At 35.7% G+C, this 21,842-nt stretch overlaps 1 protein-coding gene across 1 annotated transcript in view; it reads right to left on the bottom strand.

Annotated features, from left to right (window-relative positions):
- EPHA3 (EPH receptor A3) overlaps window positions 1-21,842 on the bottom strand; it is a 436,320-nt gene that overhangs the window by 175,987 nt on the left and 238,491 nt on the right. The window lies entirely within an intron of this gene.

The following is a 21,842-nucleotide window of genomic DNA, read 5'->3' on the forward strand; positions in this document are numbered from 1 at the left end:
GTTGATGAAATATCCTGGGGGTGGGGAAGCAGGACTAAGGAGTATAACTGTTCTTGTTCAAAGGTGGGGATGGTAGGGAGGACAGGAAGCAACCAAGAAAATGGCTATCCTAGCCTCCCAGAGGATTGATAGAAAAGACCCAATGTTGGTCTCTCTTTATATAGAAACAAATGCCACCTACTCTTTTGTCCTCTGTGTATAGATAAAACATTCCGAAGTGAAGGAGACTCTTGTTCTAAAAACCTACTTTAAGAGATAAGTTAGAAGAGCTAATCATTAAATATGTAAAATGGGGATAAAAATAGTATCTACCTTACAGAGTTGTTGTGATGACCAAATTAAATAATAAAAGCAAAGTGATCTGTAAACCTTAAAGAGTTATATAAATATGAATTATCATTATCATTATTATTATTTTAAATTATAGGATCTATACTAGTGGGTTTCCAATTTAGACACAGGTGTAATATGTTATATCTCTTGATATTTTGCCAAAAAATACTCTAGAGAGGGATAAAAGATCTGGGGTTCTTTTTGGTGCCTAATGTTTTAAGACATTGTATATTTAAAAGTCACATATATTTGTTTTCCTTGCATCTGTATGTGTAATATTACTACAAATTTGAATGCCTCATACTATACTTTATCATACACACAAGTCTAAAGCATTTATAAACACTAAATCCAATAAAATTCAAGGGAATTTTTTTTAATAAGGTGAAGAGGATTTTGCCTTGTCTAAAGGGCAAAAGATGCTTGGTGATGTTCCAAAACTAGAGAGATTTTAATAATCTCAGTAAAGAGAATACAAAGTGTTACTCTTCTACTGCCATAGTTTTGATTATCCTCCTCTTTGCTTGGGTAACTTCCTGTTTGTTTACTGCAATTACTAAGTTGGTAGATACAAGTCCTGGTATGTATCAGTGAGAAATTTGTTAAAGGCACATATTTATTCCACACTTAAAAAGACAGTAAAATAAACAAATGTATATTTGTATTTAATTTAATTTGTGTTTAATTCTAATAAATTAGAATTAAAAAGGAATAAATCAATCAATTACAAAATTATTCATGACAATAGTACAGTACAATAAGAAATGGATGTGATGTGTCACTGATATAGAGGAAGAGAATGAAGTATGAAAACAGTAATATCTTAAATAAAGGTAATTTTGTAAATTACTGTCTGTGAAGTATGTGATAGGTGGAAAAAAATATTGCAAATACTACCTATACCTTGAATAATTATAAAGAGCATTAAGATACAGTCTTAGCTTTATTTTTTTTTAAAAAAGCAACAGCCAGTTTCTTGTGCTATAATTGATGGGATTGAACTCTGCAGATATAGTGAATGGGTAAAGTTACCTTAGTGAAAGGAAAACAAATGCAGTTAGTAAACCATAGTCGTTACTTTTGAAAGAAAGGAGAGAACCTTTCAATTGCAAAGTGTATTTTGTCTCCGTTGACTAATGTATTTGACTTTGAGAGGAAAACATGGTCCTAATTAAGGGTTAAATGGTTCATTTCAATCTGAATTAAATTTAAATTAAAAAAAAATAAAGCTGTTGGTAAATAGAGACCTCTTAGTATTCAGATCTTCAGCCCTCCATACACAAAGCAAAATCACCAGTTCCCAGCCATAAACACAAAGTAATGACCTGAACCAGCACTGACTAAACAGATGATTTCCTGGCCCTGCTATTCCAGCCTTGACAGGACCTATTCGCCTGTACAAGGTCAAAGCAACTGTTATTTGCAAAATGAGCTGCACTCCCCCATCTTACAGGAACTCTATTCTTTGCTATCTGAATAGAGGTACAAAGATTCGAGGCAAGGCTGAGACATTTCAATATATTGGAAGTGACTTTGTGCAGTCATTAAGCACTGTCTGTAATGGTCAACATTTACAAAGTGATGGAGTATTTCCTTCTTTTGTTCCTCCCGCTGCTCAATAAAAACTGCTTGGGGCAAAATGCCATGCAACATTAAAATGTAAGGGATTTTAACACAATCCAGTCTCAGTCAAAAGGTTTTCTTTTCTTCTCCAAGATGATTTAGCAAGACAGGTGCCAGTAACTCAGGGATATATCTAACTTCCACCACAAAGAGCATGCTAAAACACACCCTGGCCCCAAATAGATTGCCTCATGCCAGACTTTCAAACTGCTAGCACTTCCAAGTACCAACATAATATCCTCAAAGTAGCAGTGGCCACAATTCTGTATTCTAGATGGTCAATTCCCAGAGAAAAAGGGACATGTAGGTAACCTTGTAAAATGTTGGGTCTGTCATAACCACATGAGTACTAAATAAATGTTTTTCTAGCTGAGCCATTCCAGGGACTGTCAAGCTTAGGCATACACTGGGAAGGAACAGTGGGGAAGCTGTTCGGACCAGAACAAGCTATTACTTCTAACTTTAGGTCACCAATTAGAAGATGCCTGAATTCTGTATCACACTCTTTCAGGCTGGGTAGCTATCCCCAAAGTGATGTTGCAAATGCACATAGATTGGGGCCCAAGAAATCATTAAACCTAGCATCTTTTTAAATGGGTTAAGTTAGCCATTATATGGGAAGGTAGGTTGCACAGTGGATAGAGCCTTGGGCCTGGAGTCAGGAAATATCCTCTTTTTGAGTTCAAATCTGGATTCAGACACTTACTGGCTGTGTGACCCTAGGTAAGTTATTTAACCCTGTTTGCCTCAATTTCCTCATCTGTAAAATTAGCTGGAGAAGGAAATGAAAAATCACTCCAGTGTCTTGGCCAAGAAAACCCCAAAAAGGGTACTGAAGAGTCAGACAAGACTGAAAAGCAACTAAGCAACAATAAAAAAAAAAGTCATCAAGAATCAGGATCACTGTGTCAAATTCATAAGCATGGACTAAAATGCTGCATAAAAAAGCAAATGCTCCTCATTCACACATTTACATTGCATGCATAACAATATAAACAAACAATAACAAATACCTTGTAGCACACTTTTTTAAGAGTCTTATTTGTAGCCTAGCCCTTATAGAACAATGTCTTTTACACATTGGGTACTCAAAACATATTTATTGAATTTAATCTATCATTTTAAATATACACAAGATGACATGGATTATTAATGCCAGAGTGGCATAATAGAGTACTTTTTGAGTTCAGAGGGGTAGTACCAGATATCTCATTTGATTTGGTATCAGAAAGACTATGTATAGAACACAGAAGGATAGAGGGGAAGATGAGTGGAGCAATGTTCTGATGAGGAATAAAAAGGTATGCTATCTTTTTTTAATTCATGAGGATATTCTGGAGCATGACTGATAATGCTGACTTTAAGCAAAGCTTGATAAGGAACTTCTGCCTTGTAAAAAAACCCCTCATAATTAAAAGTATTCATCCTTTAAAACAGCAAATTTTTAAAACTCATAGGAACCTTACCAGTCACTTGTTTAAATACCCTACCTAAAACATGAATCTTGTCTCTGTCAAATCTAAAAATGGCTATCCAACCTTTGCTTGGAGACATTGCAGTGAAAGTGAAAGCATTACTTGATACAATAATCCATTCCATCTTGGAGTAGCTATCTATACAGGTTTAAGAGATTCTTCTCAGTTTTGGTTGAAATCTGTATCTCAGGTAAAAACTTCTTAATATTCATCTTTGTTCTACACTCAGTCAAACTAGTTCTTGTTAAAGATACTAGCTTGAAAACCTACATCCTGGGCCTCCAGTTGTCTTGATCCAAATATGGCCACTAGATCCAGATGGCTCTGTACTGACCATTTCAATAACAAAACTAATTGAAATCATATTATTATCTTAATAGAAGCAAAAAAAAAACTTTTGACAAAATATTGTGTCATTCCCATTAAAGATATTAGAGAACATAGGAATAATGGAGTTTTCCTTAAAATAAGTAGTATCTATCTAAACATCATCAATGAACATTATATGTAATCAGTATAAAATAGACACTTTCCCAATAAGATTAGGAATGAAGCAAGGATGCCTATTATCACCTCTATTATTTAATATTGTACTAAAAATGTTAGCTTTAGCAACACGTGAAGGAAAAAATGAAGAAATTAGAATAGTAAACAAAACTATCACTGTTTGCAGATGATATGATGGTATACTTAAAGAATCTTAGAGAACCAAGTAAAAATGTACTTGAAATAATATACAACTTTAGTAAAATTAAAGGGTATAAAATAAACCCACATAAATCATTGGCATTTCTTTATACTGCCAACAAAGCCCAGTATCAAGAAATAGAGAAATTCCATTTAAAATAACTGTCGACAATATAAAATATTTGGGAATCTATCTGCCAAGACAAACCCAGGAACTATATGAACATAATTATAAAACATTTTTCACACAAATAAAATCAGATCTAAATAAATGGAAAAATATCAGTTGCTCATGGGTAAGCAGAGCTAATATAATAAAAATGACAACTCTACTTAAATTAATTTACTTATTGAGGGCCATACCAATCAAACTACCAAAAATTATTTTATAGAGCTAGAAAAAAATAACAAAATTAATCTGGAAGAACAAAAGGTCAAGAATAACAAGGGAGTTAATTAATGAAAAAATGCAAAGGAAGTTGGCCTAGCCATCCTGGATTTAAAGCCATATTATAAAGCAGCAATCAACAAAACTATATGGTACTGTCTAAGGAATAAGAGTGATGGATCAGTAGAATAGATTAGGTACACAAAATACAGTAGCCAATGACTATAGCAATATACTGTTTGATAAATCCAAAGACTCCAGCTTCGGGGATATGAACTCAATATCTGACAAAAATCTCTGGGAAAACTGGAAAATAATGTAGCAGAAACTAGGCATAGACCAATATCTTATGCCATAAACCAAGGTAAGGTTAAAATGGGTATATGATTTAGACACAAAAGGTGATACCATATGCAAATTAGAAGAGCAAGGAATAGTTTACCTGTCAGATCTACAGAGAAGGGAAGAATTTATGACCAAATTGGAGTTATAGAACATTATGAAATGCAAAATGGATAATTCTGATTACATTAAATTAAAAAAGCTTTTGCGTAAATGAAGCTAATGCAACCAAGACTAGAAGGAAAGCAGAAAGCTGGGACACAATTTTTATAGCCAGTGTCTCTGATATAGGCCTTATTTCTAAAATATATATAATATAATATAAATAATATAATAAAAATATATAATATAAAAATAATATAAAATATAAGAATACAAGTCATTCCCCAATTGATAAATAGTCAAGGGATATGAACAGGCAGTTTTCAAAGGAAGAAATTAAAGCTATCTATAGTCACATGAAAAAATGCTCTAAATCACTATTGATTAGAAAAATGCAAATTAAAACAATTCTGAGGTACCGCCTCACAACCATCACATTATCTAATATGACAGAAAAGAAAAATGTTGGATGTTGAAGAACATGTGGGAAAATTAGAACACTAATGCGACATTGATGGAGTTGTGAACTGATCCAAATATTTTGAGGAACAATTTGGAACTATGCCCAAAGAATTATAAAACTGTGCATACTCTTTGATCCAACAATACCACCACCAGGTCTGTATCCCAAAGAGATAATAAAAAAGGGGAAAAGACCCACAGTACAAGAATATTTACAGCAGCTGTTTTTGTGGCGGCCAAGAATTAGAAACTGAGGGAATGCCCATTAATTGGGGAATGACTAAACAAGTCATAGTATATGAATGTAATGAAACACTATTGTTCTATAAAAAATGATAAGCAGGCTGATTTCAGAAAAACCTGGAAAGACATATATGAACTGATGCAGAGTGAAATGAGTAAAACCAGAGGAACGCTGTACAAAGTAACAGCCACATTGTGCAATGACTGACATGACTGACTTTGATAGACTTAGCTCTTCTCAGTAATGCAAGGATCTAAGACAACTCCAAAAGACTCATGATAGAAAATGCTATTTATGTCTAGGAAAAGCACTATGAAGTCTGAATGCAGATTGAAACATACTATTTTTACCTTCTGTGGTTTTTTTTCCTTTCTCATGGTTTTCCCCTTTTGTTTTGATTCTTTTTCCACAACTTGACTAATACAGAAATGTTTAATAGGATTGTACATTTATAACCTGTATCAGATTGCTTGCCATCTTGGGGAGGAGAAAGAGGAGAAAGGGAGAGAGAAAAATGTTTGGAACTCAAAATGTCATAAAAATAAACATTAGGGACAGCTAGGTGGTGCAGTTGGATACAGCACTGGCTCTGGAGTCAGGAGGACTGAATTCATATATGATTTCAGACAAGACACTTGACACTTACTGGCTGTGTGATAGTGGGCAAGTCACTTAACTCCAAATGCCTCAATTACAAAAAAGTGAATTTCGTTGAAAACTTTCTTTACATGTAAAAAAATACAATGGTATTAAAAAAAAAAGGAATGGGAAACGCTTCGTGTAAAACTTGAGTTTTAAAAAAGTAAAACAAGCAAAAGAAAAGTTGAAAATGTTGTGACTGTATAAGAACTCCAGGAAGTAAGATTACAAATCTAAAACCCTTAAGTATGAAATTTCAGTCTACACTAATGAAATTTGTATGCATTAAGAATTTTTAAGCAGTGTAGGCTGATGGTCATTTAATTGTGAGCACAGATAGCCTGGAAGCAAAAGCTATAATTTTTGAAACTCTCTTCTTTAGCAGGTCTTGGTTTCATAATGCTTCCAGATTCCTTAATGGTTTCTAGGGGATAATTTTTGCTGTTTAATCCTGCAAGTATCTATCTTTTTTTACTCGTCTGTATGTATGTGTGGATACATGTATAGTTTTTAAGAATAACTGAAACCTCCCAAGCCTACAGAAATACACTCTTGACTAATATTATACCATTTAAATGTCTGCTAACCTGATGAAAATGGCAGCTGCTACTCTGGGATACCCTTTCATCAGCATCTTTTGAATGATCTCTTGCAAACAACAACAACAGCAACAACAGAAGAAATGCAATTTTCATATGTTAACGAAGATGTGGGCAGGCAATTAACCTTGACCTATCAGGGAGGAATGCAATCCATTGAGGTTGCAAATTGCTTTATTCTGATGGCAAAGGAGACATTCAACTATTCTTAGTATTAGAAATGAATGAATTCTTTTCCTAATCCTTCTTGTTAACCTCTACTCGCAACCTCTCTAAACTTTGGATCTATGCTACATATTATTGGTAAATAAGACGATTGTCATCCCTCTGACATAAGCTCTCATTTTCCTGTTTCCAATGCCCAGTCATTTGGAACATGCGTCCATAGTAGTATTTCCTGTCTGAAAAATTTGTCTCTTCCAAATGAGTAAATCCTTAATTTTTCAGTGAAAGATCAAAAATATTATAGAATTACTTCTCATGGCCTTTTTCATTTACTCCATGTAGCCAGTGAATACTTTGTATTACTTATAATTTGTAATACATTAGCATTAAACATTACAGAAATTGGACCAATGAACAAAGTGGAATAGCATAAAACTGACCTTAACGTATATTTAAACATATTTTATAATACATTATAGGCTTAATTATGTAACAATATTACATACTGAAGTAGTTATATAAAATATGTAATATAATATTTAGTGATCTATTATATATCATGATATATACACAATATATAATATGTTTTATATGTTTAATTTACATAACTAAGGAATCTTTCCCCATTTATTAACTAATCACATGTATATGTTAATGTACATAATGGAATAATAATGCTTTAAATGTTTGGATACTCTCTCCTCCAAACAATAGTGTCTTCTTATTTTTTTTCAAATGCGAGTTACAAAGTTAAGGTGATCAATTATATTTCCTAAACAATGAAGCTTTTTAAGAGCAGCTATTGCTATTCATTTCAATTTTTCTAGCTGTAGTTCCTAGTATAGTACCTAATGGCTATATGAAGGATCAGTGATATTACCTGTGTGGAAACTCTAAGGCTGGGACTCAGAAAGCATGTCTACAGTCATTGTCCATATTCATTCTGCTGGTTATCTTCAGTTTTTGTTTTTGGTAAGGCAATTGGGGTTAAGTGACTTGCCCAGGGTCACACAGCCAGCATCAAGTGTCTGAGGCTGGATTTGAACTTAGGTCCTCCTAACTCTGAGGCTGGCGCTCTATCACTGAGCCCTCTAGCTGTTCCTACTTAACGTCAGAGTTAGAATTTGAAACCAAATCTTCCTGACTTCAAATCTAGGACTTTACCCACTATGCTATGTTTCCCCTCATTTTGCATATACTAGGCACTTTTTAAGAGCTTACTGAATTGAATTCATAAACAAGTAAATGTGTATAAATTATATCACAGGAGAAAAAATGAATGCATGTTTATGGATAGTGTAATCAGGGATGTGTTGGTAAATATGAACCAATTGGCTGTCTGATGGAAAAAAAATCAATGACACACTTTTAAGCTTAATCTGCATTAGTAACATTTTCCCCATCACCTTCATAAGTCTATACAATCAACAAACCACAAATTAATTCCCCACTGATTCTTCGAGAGATATTTTTTTAGATGACTACCCAGTGTTTTTCTTTTCGTCAGAATACTCACTATAAAATTTTATAATATTCATTATAGTTATATTTTAATATTTTAAAAAGGGTGACTTACTAAAGTACAATACTGGTAAAAGTAGTACTAGTCCTCTGCCAAACTCATTAGCTTACCATACTACCCTATGACTTAGAGATTCCTGCAGATAATGATCGCCATAGCTTTCTTTACCCAGACAAGCTGAGCCAACCTAGTTCTTTGCTTCTTGGCTGATATGCCAACCCTCTCTCCTCACACATAATTAGCGCTGTTACTCGTCTCTGAAATCCAACCAATTATTGTAAAAGAGTGACCAATATTGAAAGGAGTACTCCAGTGTGGTCTTGTGTATAGTTTAGAATGATTACCTTTGACCCTGTAGATCAGTGCCTCATTGTACAAAGCCCACCTTCCCATTCCCAGAAATAATCCTTTTTCAAAATGGTTCTTTTTGGCTGCGATATCCATTAGCAAACGCTTTTAAACTTGGCCGCCATCCCTCCACATCATGTCCTCACTTCTGGAGGGAATGCTTCTTTTACTCAGTTTCAAAAAGCATCTGACTTTGAAGTTTCTTAGTATTCCTCACTCTTATTCTTCAATGGAGGCTGAGCTGTTGCTAGGGTGATACTGATCCTTCCAACTTTTGGTCACTGGTTAGAATCTGGATCATGTTGTCAGTGACCAACAGTCTACTCTGTCTGATAGACTTTTTGACAGTTAATGAAGAGCTTTTAAGGATGAGAATGATTAGTGCATATCCTAGGGGATGAGTGTCCAGATTACAAAAACCACATTCACATATGGTAATAATAATTAGTAACCCATTTTGTTGATTTCAGTAGATGTTGTCAAAAACTTTGTGAATACTAGATTGTCTCTTTGCTAGACTGCGACTTTGCAATTCGGCAGGATTATCACTCCCACCACTGATCTATGACTTCTTTTTTCTTTGAAGAAGGTCTTTAGCATATTGTGCTTTTAGTACCACCCTCTTATAAAGTTATCAGATATAACCTTATAATATTTTAAATACTGTTTAATGTGAAAATGCAATCTCATTACACTAAAATATTGTAAGTAAATAAAAGAAACAAAATGTCCACATATCTGCATGATAAAATATTTTTAGAATAACACATTACTTTTTCAAGAAACTTAAAACCTTACAGATTTCTATTCAACCTGTTATAGTTCAGCTTCACAATATCATTTCCATTCTGCGATTATGACTAGAGTTTAGGTTACTGCTCCCTTTCCCCTTAAGCTGTCACAAATATACTCATGTTCACAGCACATGTTGTGTTTATCCCTAGAATATAAGCCTCCTGAGAGCAAGGATTCTTTCATTTTCATCTTTATATCTCAGTGGCTTGCATATGATAAGCAGTTAATACTTTTTTCTTGTATGAATTGACTGAATAGATAAAAAAAAAACAGAAAAAAAAAGCAAACCAAAAGAGATGAGAAAAGGAAAACAAAGTATTTTTGGATTCTTTCTCCAAACTTCTATGTTCATAACAAAGCCTGAAGCAGAAAAATGATTATCAGGATCAAGCAGATGATCCTCTTTCTCCATACCCAAACAAGGCAACATGTAGTCCCATCTTTCCCACTTGAAAGCTGCTAGAGAAAGTAGTCTCCCTTGGCATTTGTGACTCTGTTGTCTCTTAGCTCTCCTTCTCCTTCATCTTCAATGAATCACATCCATCTGCTATTCCCAAACCACAAATATTCCCCAAGAACCTATCCTGGGCCTTCTCTTCCTATGTACTTTCTTGCTGACTTTGTCAACTCTTATAGATTAAATTATAATCTCTTTACAGATGATTTTCAAGTCATATTCATCCTTTTTTTTCTGATTTCAAATCCTACATTGAGAATTCTCCACCTAGATACTTCTACTTCTGGGAGCGAACATGACAGAGTAAGAAGTAAGTTGCTCTCACTCTCCTTTATTAACCTCTAAAAGCCCAGAAAATATTGCCCCAGGAAAAAAAAAACTCTGGAGCAGCTGAGCCAGCAGAAAGACAGGGCACAGCAGTCTTGTAACCCAGGAAACTTGGAAGATTAACAACAAATGCCCCTCTTCCTCTGTGGGAAGGGGAGGAGTACAGGACTGTGACTTCTCAGCAAGCCAGAGGCAAGTCCCATGTCAGCATACCAGGGGTAGAATCTGAGCCCCATGGTAATGAAGCAGGCAAGTGCCAACACTATGACCTGCTGAGTACGTCAGTACACGGAGGCATCGGCTCAGAAAACCATCACATGAGACAGCCTTCTCCAGCAGCCAAATCTGCTCTTCCCTAAGCACAATTCCAGTGTCTCTGATAAAGGCCTCATTTCTAAAATATTTAGAGAACTGAGTCAAATTTATAAGAATATAAGTCATTCCCTGACTGATAAATGGTCAAAGGGCATGAACAAGCAGTTTTCAAAGTAAGAAATTAAAATTATCTATAGTTATATGAAAAAAAGTTCTAAATCGTTATTGATTAGAGAAATGCAAATCAAACAGGTACCAAATCACACCTTTCAGATTGGCTAACATGATAAACCAAGAAAATGATAAGTGTTGGAGATAATGTGGGCAAACTGAAACCCTAGAGCATTGTTGGTGGAGTTGTGAACTGATCCAACCATTCTGGAGAGCAGTTGAAACTATGCCCAAAGGGCTATAAAACTGTTCATACCCTTTGATCCAGCAGTAGCACTTCTAGGTCTGTATCCAAAAGAGATCATAAAAACAGGAAAAGGATCCACATGCACAAAAATATTTATAGCAGCTCTTTTTGTGGTGGCAAAAAATTGGAAATTGAAGGAATGTCCATTAACTGCAGGATGGATGAAACAATGGTATGTAAATGTAATGGAATACTATTGTGCTATAAGAAATGATGAACAGGCAGACTTCAGAAAAACCTGGAAAGACTTATATGGTCTGATGCTGAGTGAAATGAGCAGAACCAGGAGAACATTGTATACAGTAACAGCCACATCTTTGGATGACTAATTTTGCTAGACTTAGCTCTTCTCAGCAATGCAAGGATCTAAGTCAACTCCAAAAGATTCATGAAGGGAAATGCTATCCACATTCAGAAAAACAACCATGGCGTCTGAATGCAGATGGAACACTACTTTTTGCTCTCTTTTTCTTTTGTTGTTTTGTTTTATTTATTCGCTCTTGTAGTTCCTCCCATTAGTTCTAATTCTTCTACACATCATGATTAATGCAAAAATATGCTTAATATGAATGTATAACTTCAGCTTATATTAAATTACACACAATCTTCAGAAGTGGGTAGGAGAGAGGAGGGGAGGAAAATTTAAAACTCAAAATCTTATGGAAGTGAATATTGAAAAGTAAAAATAAATGAATTAAAAAAAGAATTCTCCACTTAAACATCCCATAGGCATCTCAAACCCTGTGTCCAAAGTAGAATTCATTTTTACCTCTAAAGTGACTCCTCATTCTAAGTTCCATCCTTATTTTGAGCATACCATTGTCTTTCCAGTCATCCAGCTTCACAATGTCAGTCATCCTTAGCCTTTCATTATCTGTTAACCCCAGTATCTAATCAGTTGCCAGCTCTTTTCAATTTAAACTCTACCGCATCCATCACTTTTATCTACCTATTTCTAATCACAGGTCGACATCCTAGTTCAGTATCTCAACATCTCTCATAATGACTAATCCAACAGTCTTCAAATCCATGTCTGATTCTTATCTCTCTTCCTTCCCATCCATCTACCCCACAGATGTCAAAGTAGTCACTCTAAAGCACAAGTCTCACCATCTCACTTTCCTGCTCAAGAAACTTCAATGACTCCCCAGTACCTCTAGGATAAAATACAAACTATTCAGCTAGACATTTAATGCCCTTCACAGTCTGAAGTCTGGGTCCTATTGTCCTAATAGTCCCTGACATTTTTTTGGCTAGACAAAGAGGTTAAGTGACTTACCCAGGGTCACATAGCTAGTAAGTGTCGGTGGCCGGATTTGAACTCAGGTCCTTCTGACTCCAGGGCCGGTGCACTATCCACTGTGCCACTTAGCTACCCCAGTTCCAGACATTTTGGACTGCTCAATATTATGAATAACAGCCCTTTATTAGAAAACTTCCTTTCCCCATGCCTTGAGGGTAATCTGGGACTTTGGGCTTGGGGAGTGAGAAAGGAAATGACAAAGTGACAGCCGAGAACGTGGGCAAGGTCAAAGTGAAAGACACATAGAATGTGCATGGTGGAGCAGCTTTTTGATTGGGCTTGCTGTCAATTTCACTCAACCCATTGCTTAGTGGGGAGTTAACTGTGTCCACTAGAGGTCAGAGTTCCCCATCAGCTAAGCACATACCAGCCCATCTGAGTTATAATTCCTAGCAGATCCTATAATCTATGCTTATGCATGTGAGTAGAGGCTCTAACTCCAGGGTTTCTGTATCTGCAATAGAGGACCAGTCTAAGGCAAGTATGAGTCAAAAATTACGTATTTGTGAGAATAACTCAATTTTTATTTATCTTAGGACTCCTGGGTCCAGATTGATGATAGTTCTGAAGGACTTTTGGGATTTAGGGAAGCAGAAATGTCTCAGTCCTTAGATGTTTTCTATGGGGTTTTTTATGTACTTTTTCTTATGTACTTATGTCCTTTGTTTTTTTAAGGACTATTATTAGTGATTCTATTCTGCTTTTGTTTCACTGAACCTGGATTTGTACAATGTCCTATGCTACATGCATACATACATACATTTGCCTGTGATCTTCTTTATTGGTCCTGAAATTTGTGCTGATGAGTGTTATCCAATTCTCTTGGGCTATAGCTACATGATTTGCTAATCACATGTTGGGAATGAGTTAAGCTAAAATAGGTGGTATGGATGCTGAAAATGTAATAATGTTGGTGCATCAGGGCTTTTGAATTAAAGGCTTACAAAGACTTTTGATACTAGGAATACTTCATGGCACTGCATCAAAGTTACTGAGAAATAATTGAATGGGGCAATAAATGATTTGGGAAGATGTGAAATTTGGTATCCTGTTTATAATCTTCAAGCTAACTGCATCAGTGACACATTTTATTATCCTTAGAAAGATAAAAGGATATCAGAAAACTAATCATTAAACCCTTCAGTGAGGAAAAACAGATGAAAATTAAATTCAAGTCACTCCTAGAAAAGGACTGACTGTCCCATGCACTGATGAGAAAAATTAACCTCTGTAGGTGCAAGGGAAGTTGGATATAGGCCAGAGCAAAGCCTTCACTATGCCAACTTAAATTTGTTTTCCAGGGGAGTTGCTATGTCCAGCGGGCAAGGAATCATTTGGGTCCTGGATAGGACACTTGATAAAGACATTGCAGCAACTGCAGGCGACAAGCGGAAAAAAGGAGGTGATTACCAAAGTATCTAAAAATACTTGGTTTCACTTAGGGGAGTAGTATGAAATCTGCAAACGCTGACCTTCACATTATTAAAAACATAGGCCTGTATAAAGCGTTTGGGCCAGGTATGCACAGTCTGAGTACACGTTGCCATGGGCCCTTCCTCTTCCCATTAGGGGTAAGTTCTAGCTTGAGAATCATTCAAGACTATGCTGACACCACATTTATGGTACTGAACTTTGTTTCTGATATTCTATCAATTGCTTATAGCCAGTTCATCATATTACTTGCCTACCTTTTAAATCTCCTGATAAATCAGATGTCTAGACAAGGATGGGACCATACTCAAAGGCCAATCCAAAGCTCTCTCTATACTGCCTCCTGCCTAACCCCACATGTTCCAGTCTCACTCTCCTTGACTAACCAGACAACCTACTTAGGCAAAAAAAAGTAGTTTGGCAATCTAGTAGGGGCTGGATTTTGAAGAAATTGCATTTTATTCCCTATCTATGAGCAGGAGATTTTCCATCAAAGTGATCTGGCAAATTAGATGTGTCACTGGTTTATAGGTAACAGAAATATAGAATTCTCTACCATCTTTAACCATGACATCATGCACTACTGTGGGGACAATTCTATATTTCAATACCTAAATAAGTGACTATTTTCCCTTTTCTATCACTTGTTTCTCCTTGTAACTGAGGGAGACTACTACTAACTAATCAAAATAATGAAATAACGTATAGTCCATGCTAAACTGACAAAATTTTCCCCAAACGATTGCTCAATAGGTGTGAAAGACTTTCAGGGGTGTTTTTTTTTTAATGCCTTTCCTATCTACTTTTATTCCTATTAACTCAGTGACTCACTTCTATTGCACAAAGATGAATTAAAGACCTTATGCCATGCTGCTGCACAGCTCAGTAAGAAAAAGCCTGTGGACTTTTTTTTAATGGAGGAAAAAGCCATATACCCTACTGCAAATATACTGCTTCCTCTATTTATTTGTTTATTTATTTATTTTGTTGGTCTCACAGGACCTGAAGGTGGCACAATATGTTTTACTGATTACTTTGAAAAATAAGTTTCCCCTAAGCAAAGATATCATCTCTGTAGAAACTGCGACTCTCTTCTCTCCAGTTCCTCTTTCATTGCTGGATTTCTATTCTCCAGAGGCAACTACAGCTTGAAAATTAAACACCTTGGGCCACTGAAGAATAACAAAGGGATAACACTATTCTGGCCACAGCTGGAGGCAACAGAAATGATGCTGAATCAGATGAAGTGCAATGCTCAAGCAAAATGGAGTGACACAAGCAAAGGTTTTTTGTCATAATTTGGTTTCCCAATAAATACTTACACACACACACACATATGTATATGTATATAAATATACACACATGCATACACACATACAGGGTGACAAATATATGCATGTATATACATATTTTTATATATACATATATGATGATACATATATGTGTAAATATGTGCACACATATATGTATCACTTTGTGTATATATTATGTGTATATATAAGTGTTTGTGTGTATATATATATATATGGTTTAGATATATTTATATATATATATGTATACATACATGTATGTATCATTTTATATATATATAGTTATATATGCCTATTTTCTTGAAAACAGTGTTTGTATGTACAGATTTTTTTGTCTGCCTCTCTTCTACATGTTCAATAAGTGTACATAATTTCAACATTCAAAGATTTTCATTCTATTGTTCAAGAGCAAAATATTTTATAACATTCTCAATTCAAAATTTTGATGGAATAAAATGTCAAATAAAATCTATAGATACTTTGGGGAGATAGAATAGTTTATGAAATAAATTATGCACATAATACAGGAGTAGAGAACTGTAATTTATTATCCTTGAATCATGTAACTATGGAACATCTTATACAACCGTATCTCCTTCTTTTGTGCACACTTTTTCCATCCTGGATTTCAGAAACTTTGCTAACTGTGGTTTTGATATTCAAAGCATGCTGTAATTTTCTGTAAGCATACACAAAAATAGAGCAAGTCGAGCATAGCTTTTAAAATTTATTTATTGTTGTTTTGAACTTAATAGGCTAAAAAAAATTGTCCATTTCCATATAGATAGTGGAAATGATAAAGAAGATTGTAAATAGATCTGCAAAAGTCATGTTTAAAAAAATCTTGCCAATTCCAATTATTGTTAATAATTACTATTATTACTATTTATCTGAATTTAGATGTCATATTTATCTAGAAAGTATTTTAAATACACATGTCCCTTAAAACAATGACAACTATTTAGATCTATTTTATTTCATATATTTGTCTGAAAAATGGGTACAATCTGCATATTTGCAAAACCAGAAATTATACGGTGCTCCCAGAACTGGAATGTGCTTGTTAATTCATCAAATTTACTTGGGAAAAAAGCTGAGGGACAGAAATAAAGAAAACTTATAATAAATGTTAAAACATAAAGAGAGTCACCTTATGGTCTATCTACATGCTTCAATTGAAAGGTGAGTTAATCCTCACTTCAGGGATCAATGGCTTTAGTTAGCCTCACAGAAGCTACTCATGGTTTTAACTCAATGTGTAACAGGGCCTAGACAGCATTTTGCCTCCTGTCCTACCACAATATGAGTACAACCTCCACTCCCCCCAACAAACATAATTTTTCACATCTTGCTCAGGAAAAAATAGTCAAAAAGAATACCATCTATTGTCCTATGGTTCCACTCACAATCTCTGAACAAAAATTCCTTGGCCACCACTCCTCACTTTGTATTGGGTCTCCTTAGTAGAAGGTAAACTTGAGGGCAGGGAAGGTCTCATTTTTTGTTTATATCCCCAACACAGTGCCTAAGAAAATGATGAATGATTAATTGATTGACTGACAACATCCTATTGTAAAGAAGGATCAATATGACTTTGTTATTAGCATCAAAATTTAAATAGCACCCCTTTATATTCATTTGACTATATGCAGAAAGTTTTACATGTGATAGTTATGAATTGATTTAAGATTGGTAAAGATCTTCAAGATCATCCTGTTCAAACATCTCATTGTATATGTCCTATAGATAGGGACTGGACTTGTGATTTCATAGGCAGCTAAGTGAAAGTAGTTCAGGCCACTTTCAAATCTGACCTCAGAAACTTATTAGCTATGTGATCCTAAGCAACTCATGTACCCTCTGTATCATACAGTTTCCTTAAATGTAAAATGGGGGTGATAATATCACTCACCTCACAGGATTGTTGTGAGGATTAAACAAGATAATATCTGTAAAATATTTGTTTCCTTTCTTGATATAAGCTGCTACTAGATGAAGAAACTCTCTCTACCTAGGTAGGTTGGCACCATCTCCGAAATTTATCAAGTGTTAGGAGAGTTGCCAAGAGCCCTTAAAGGTGAAAGGATGTACCCAGAAGCATGAAGACAGTATAAGTCAGAGACCAGAATTCTTTCTAATACAACATCCTGCCTTCAAAAGATGACACTGAGTCCTAGGCAAGTTAAATGGCTTATCCAAACTATACATAATAAATGACAGAATAGGAATTATAAATCCATTACTATGAAAGGGGATGTGGAAGCTAGGAGATAGTGCTAAGTAAGATTCATGCATATATAAATGATTCATTTGTTTTCTGGATAAAGTAATGTCGAAGATGCTCTATGATGTTTCATAAAAATTATTAACATAATGCTTTGGGGAATATTAACTCGAAGGAACAAGGGACTACTAAATAATACTATTACCATTCCCCCTCCTTTCCCCCCACCCCACCCTACCACCACATCAACCACCAGGACCAGATGAACTTCTAAGCAAAGAATTATCTACTATTGTGTTATGCATAGAGAAGTGAATTTTATGAATATTATGATAAGTATATAGGATAAAACCATCCCATAATCCCAGGAAAAAGGCAAATAAAGTTCTCTTTTCACTGCAGAAGGCACTACTTCCATTTATCAACAATATGACTTTGAGAAATCAGTTTGAATTATTATGCTCTGTATAACCGGATCTGGTTGTAAAATATGATATTTCAAAAAAATTGATAATAAAATATTTATATGATGAGATATTTCTCCAAATTGAATCTGACTGGATCAGGTCACTATCTTGATGCCTGGAATGCAAGTAATACACTATGTTATTGATGTCTGCCAAGCTACGGAAATTGTCAAGAATTAATTCATTCCTAACTTAATTAACCTTGTATAGAATATCATATGTATTCTAGGCTGGTACTACTTTCCTCTGGCCATTAAAAAATAGGAAAAAAAATGCTTCAGCTTATTAAATGTATTTTTTAATAACCAAAGAAAAGTTAATACAAAATGCTATCTCTTCTCTCTTTGTGAAATCTGGTGACATTATCACTTGAAAATAAGAGTTAACAATTAACCACCCATACAAATATATTTTATCCACATTCATTATTTTTTCCCCCACCAAAATTTCTATTATGATTTTGCACACTGGTCAGGTTCAACCTTGGACAAAATTGTTAAAAGAAGATTAGGGATGTCTTTCCCTTTTACTTCTATTTCCTCACTGGTGGACATCCAGTATTTCCCTCTCAACTCTGACTCAAATGGCTATCCATTACATCCAGTCCCACCTTTCACTTAGGTTTCAAATATCCTACTCCAAATCAACCCCCACCTTTCCTTTGGATCTTAATCAAGACACTGTACTTGCCTAAGTTATCCCTAATTAATCAATGCTAATGCTCCGCTTCTTCCATTGTCTCTAAGGAGCATTTTTATGCTTATCCTCCCTGAGGCTTTCCATTGACACAATGCATTAAACTGGAAGTTTCCAAAGTAGGGACTGTAGCTCCCAGAGGTTGTGTAAGGTGATTGGTAAGGGTGCCCAAAGAAAATAAAGATCTAAGGCCTCCCCACTACAGCACAATATTTTTTTTTTCTGACAGATGATTTATTATAGTCACATGTACCAGGAACATGGCAGGGGCTGATTCCTGTCTCTCTATCTCCTTCCAAGTACTGTGCAGAGAAAAAAACAAACAAAAAAATAAGCACAGGAGGTTGAGGTTGGGGTGAGGACAGATGTAGAATGAGCCAGGGGCCTGCAGGGTGGAGGCACCAGGAACTGGGGCATTAGGTCCAGATGGGAGCTGAGATGGGGCCTGACAGAGCCTAGAACCAGGACCTTGAGGTCAGAGGCCGGGGTGGCAGCAACTGTGAGAAATGGATGTGATGGAGGTAGCAGCAGAAATAAAGGAGATTGTATGGCATATGGACCTGACAAGGATAACCCATCAGCTAATTTCCTCTACTCTACCTCACTCTAAGAGCTGGGCAGATGTTGGTCATGATCACGACCAGCATGAAAATGCTGGGCAAGGGGCCAAGCCCCAAGAAGGGAGCTAGCAAAGGCAACAATCAATCAAAAAACTTTTCTCCCTAATATGGTCTAAAGAAAGTTTTGCTTCAAAGGGCCTTACTCAGGAGGAAATGCTCTTGTGATTGGGTCTTGATTCACTGGGTCTTCACCTAAAAAAAAAATGAGATTCCACTGAGAGTCAGAGAAGCTCCAGGAAGTGAATGAGTGATGAGTCATATCACTCATGTGAGGATGATGCACCAAAGGCCATAGCTGAGTTTGAACTGTCAATGAGGGCCTTGGAACTACCCCTGCCATTTGTGATCAAATTGCACATGCCTTGGGCAAAGGTAAGAAGCAGATATGAGTTTCACTAAACTTTCCTCTGAAAAGGACTGTTTCAGAACAGGGTATTTTCAGGCCCCTATTCAATTTTCTTCTATAGGGAAAAAGCAGATGTTAAACTCAAAGTTTTTCTGTCCTTAAAGTCGCATTTATTTTACTTTTTATCAGTTGATACAATTGATTAATTTCAAATATTTAGTTGCATATAAAGTGATGAATCATAATTGTTTTGATTTGCATGGGGGAGGGGTCAAAAAAGAAGGAAGAGCACAATGACTGGTGAGTCATACAGTTAAATGGACAGAGACTTGAACTCAAAGTACTGTGGGGTACAAGAGGTTTTTGTTTTCCACTCCTTTCTCCTCACCTTGTGGGCTCAGGAGTTATACGAGAGATTTCATTGATATTTATTTGCTATTTTTATAAGCATCTGAAAGTGAGACAAACCTGGATCTAGGTCTTTTCTCCTCTGAACTAAAATAGCTGCAGATGGCCTGGTGAGAGGAGATAGTCTCTGTTGAGTTATGTTGCCAGAGAGAAATCTCTTTGTATGGGTGATGAGGTCCTGCCTGGTGGGAAGAGAAGGGGGAATGGATGGATACAACCAGGTACACTCACAAAGAGGGGGGCCAGCAAGAGGGAGTAGCTAGCTTGCTCTTCACTTTCACTGCCTAGAAGTAAGTGGCACAGTAAATAGAGCTGGTCCTAGAGTCAGGAACATTTAATATCAAATCTGTACACAGATACTTGCTAACTATGTGACCTGGGCAAGTTGTAAAACCATCATCTGCCTCAGGTTCTCAACTCTAAAATGGGGATAATAGCAGCTCCCTCTCAGAGCTGTTGTGAAGATCAAATGAAATAATATTTGTAAAGCACAACATTTAGCTGGCACACAAAAAGCAATTAATAAATGCTTATTCCTTTCCTTCCTTTCAATCAAATAAACCTCTAAACCCTCACAGATATCCAATTTTATAGAAAATACATACAAGGTCGTTTTGGGAGATGACACTAGCAATTCGGTAGACATAGAAAGGACTTATTTAAAAAGTGGCATTGGACTAAGCTTTAATGGAAACCAGGGAATTTGTACTCAAAAATGTTTTACAGATAGGGGTTCAGTAATAAAATAAGTTCGTGGGATTTTTCAGGTATGCCAAGAGGGGAAGGACAGATGGATTTTGGAGCTGGTTGGCTTTTTCTGTGCCTTCAAATTATACTACACAAGGAGATGTCTCTTTTCCCTGAAACATAGCTGTGAAATAGCAGAATAAAATTAATTATCAAATGTCTCTACTCCAAGGATTAAACGTCACTTTTTTTGAGCAAATCTAGAAGTTAAAAGACAAAATTCACTTCAAATCAGAAGTGAGGCTAGAGATGCCACATAAAGAGGCCAAACTGAAAGTTTCTTCATAAGCTTAAAAGGATGAGTTTCAAAAAGGCATTAGTCATGCTGATGTTAAGCCACCATGCACTAAAACACAAATGTAATTTTCCTACTACGAGTGTTTCTCTATTCCAAACTATCTATCTAATACAGTTCTGCTAGATTGTCAATGCCATGCTAAAAAATCAGGCCTTGTTTCCCACAACAGAATAAAATTCATACTACTAAGGATGGCATTCAGTGTTCCATGATCTGTCCCAAACCATTTTTTTCTCTAAACATCTTGTTTTCTAGGGGGGAAAAAGTAAGCTAGATTAATTAATGTTCCTATGTTTTCCAAACTTCATATCTTTTTGTTTTGTTTTGTTTTTTGCTAGGCAATGGGGTTAAGTGACTTGCCCAGAGTCACATAGCTAGTAAGTGTCAAGTGTCTAAGGCCATATTTGAAACTCTGGCCCTCTTGACTCCAGAACCAGTGCTCTATCTACTGTGCCACCCAGCTGCCCCCAAACTTCATATCTTTCCTCATACTCTTTAGCTGGGATGTTGAACTTTCCATGTCCACTTTTTAAATACTACCATCCTGCAAAATCCTGGTTAAAAGTCCCCTTTTACATGAAATCTTCCCTGTAAATGACATTTCCATTTCCTTATATTAGGTATCAATGTGACAGTATCTGAATGTGGCAGATCCACTGTCTCTGATGAAACCAGAACACTGATGGAATGTTGGCCTTTCTGATTTATTTTCCTTTATTTGATTCTCTGTCTAGTTTTATCTATATATTCA

The sequence above is a fragment of the Phascolarctos cinereus genome, unplaced genomic scaffold (genome assembly GCF_003287225.1).
Source record: "Phascolarctos cinereus isolate Bilbo 61053 unplaced genomic scaffold, phaCin_HiC Scaffold_7;HRSCAF=346, whole genome shotgun sequence".
Taxonomy (NCBI): Eukaryota; Metazoa; Chordata; class Mammalia; order Diprotodontia; family Phascolarctidae; genus Phascolarctos; species Phascolarctos cinereus.